Source organism: Leptonychotes weddellii, chromosome 3 (assembly GCF_054177405.1).
Source record: "Leptonychotes weddellii isolate Sample4059 chromosome 3, ASM5417740v2, whole genome shotgun sequence".
NCBI classification, from domain to species: Eukaryota; Metazoa; Chordata; class Mammalia; order Carnivora; family Phocidae; genus Leptonychotes; species Leptonychotes weddellii.
In genome coordinates this window covers 72,566,966-72,569,490 of record NC_138371.1, presented here as the reverse complement: position 1 = coordinate 72,569,490, position 2,525 = coordinate 72,566,966, and the positions used below count along the sequence as shown (strand labels likewise).

Genomic DNA, 2,525 nt, shown 5'->3' with positions numbered 1-2,525 from the left:
ATGTGTGTGTTTCTACAACATTTTTTAAGGAAAGTAGAAGACAGGAAATACAAACCTACATATTAAAGAGTTCTGCCAAATGAAGAGCTCTGTACTTTTTTATAAAGAAATTCTCTGCCAAGAGTTTGCCAAAACCTGATTGCAAATGAACATCACAGCTTCTCACAAACAAATCAGGAACTCCTGTGAATGGATGCCCAGTGTTTTCATATGCATTGCCAAGCAATCACTGCCCGCTGGGTAGAGATAGGAGGAGAAATCGATTGCAATGCCTGTGTATGGGCGTAGCAAAATTTTTGCAGTTCAGACCGTAGTTTCATAGCTATGGTAAACCCTCATTTACAAAGCTTTTGATTATTTCCACAAATGGTGGGCAAATAGCGGTCCAGACAGAGGGGTATTTTATAATTTCTAGCTTCTCGTAGAAAAACAAATGTTGGTGCCTCTTTTCCAAAGACCGGGAAATACAGATTATAATTTATTTTTTATCTAAAGTCAGTTCAGTTTCATTTTTGGGATAAGAAGCTAGAAAATCCCAACTATTAGAACAATAACTCTATGGATTTTTATTTTTAAAGCAGTCCATAATGAGACAAAAATTAGTAAAATATTTTTTAAGCCAGATTTTCATTGGCCATGCTCTCAACATAATAAATATTATTTCCTGGGTACTTATTTTACGATAGACAGTATGCTACTGCTTTATTTATTTATTTTTTTAAACAAGGAGTTTAGTTTTATTTTCTCTGTGCATTTGCAAAAAACTTAGGACCAACATAGAAAAAAAATAAAACTGCCTGTGAAAAACATTACACTTAAGAAAAAAAAAAAAGGCCTGAGAGGGATTAGTGCCTTAGCCATAGGGAGTTACAGCAACTCTGATTGGTCCAAGGAACTGAAAAGATATTGGGAAGATAGACCAGGAAGCAAGAGAACAGAAAATACTGAGGAAGAGGGCCTCGAAGTGGGCCACGAGGGGGAACTGGAGGCTGGGGGGTGGGCCGGGGTGGAGGGAGGGGCCCCCGCTGGTAGCCATACGGTGGGGGTCGTGGAGGCCCAGTGTATCCATGAGGAGGCGTCAGTGGAGGAGGTCCACGCATCCCATGTGGAGGCATAGGACCTGGGTGACCCATGGCAGATCCAAACGGAGGCCCTTGAGGGTCATGCCCATTGGAGGAGGTCCAGGATGAGGCATTCCAGGTGGCGGTCGGGGTGGTGGCTGCCCCGCAGAGCCTGGGGGCCCAGCATGGGGTTGTCCTAAGCCATGAGGGCCATGGTGGGCCAGCTGCATCTGAGACATCCCTGGATGGGGCATCCCACCCGGTGGGAATGGGGGAGGATATGAGTGTCCATGTCCGGATGTCCAGCCCCTGGGGTTCCTGCTGATGGTGGGCCATGTCCTCCAGCCCCAGGAGGCATAGGTGGTGGGGGCATGGCTGGGGGTATCCCAGGTGGAAGGGCTCCAGGAGGTGGCACTGGGGGTGGGAAGGACCCAGGAGAAGGCATGCCTGGTGGAGGAAGCCCGGACCCCAGTGATGATACCACAGGATTGGGGGCTGAGGGTGGAAGGGGTGCATCTGCAAACAGCTGATGAGGGTGGTCAGCCTGGGACAGCGGGTTCTGGGCTGCCAAAAGTCGTTCAGCTGCTGCGCCATGGTGCTCACCCTTGGAGTTCTTCTTGAAGGCATAAGACACAGTGATAGGGAGGTTACAGAGATATTGCCCATTCATGGCCTCAGTAGCTGCACGCAAAGCATCAAATGAAGCAAAATTAATAAAGGCATAACCTTTGGAGTTGCCTGTGTCAGGGTCCCACATAATCTTTGGGGTTTGTAAGATTTGTTTGTAATCTTTTGGGTTTGTAAGATGACCCAAAAGGCGCTGAAAGTATCATAAAGCAGTTTCTCACCAATCTCCAGGTCTAGATTGCCAATGAAAATGTCAGCCCCCACGTCCAGGTTCTTGTTGTGAGTTGATGCTTTGTTCACCTGTATTGGTTTCCCATAGGGTTTGATAATGTTCATGATCTTAATGGCATACTCGGCATCTTCCTCACTCAAGAATTCTACAAAGCCATAGTCTTGGTGCTGACCTGTGACTCTATCCTTTGGCATGTGGATGTTGACTACTGGCCCTGCCTGGAGAAATAGCTCCCACAGCAATGGTTCGCTAACCTTCTCGTCCAGGCTCCCAACATAGACAGTGGCATCCTGGTTCCACCCGGAGTTCGGCCAGGCCGCCATGGCGAAAGAGCTCCCACCGTCTCCAGGCAGCGATCCTGCCCTCTGACCGCCGACAGTATGCTACTGCTTTAAATCCTTCCTGTAATTTTAAAATTTTGGATGTCTCAAATTATTTAGATAGCAAATGACAGGTCTAGATTTTGAACAGAATTCTGTCTTACCCTAAATTATGTGCTCCTTATGACTATATTCTATTGACTTCCTTATGTCAATAATAAGGCAAAGCATCTTGCTTGACTCAAAAAAATTTTTTAATTCCAGTCATAATTTTATCCACAGAAC

General features: G+C 46.3%; 1 pseudogene; it reads right to left on the bottom strand.

Annotated features, from left to right (window-relative positions):
* Window positions 1–800: 800 nt before the first annotated feature.
* Window positions 801–2,280, bottom strand: LOC102744980 (splicing factor 3B subunit 4 pseudogene; annotated as a pseudogene).
* Between the last annotated feature and the right edge of the window lie 245 nt (window positions 2,281–2,525).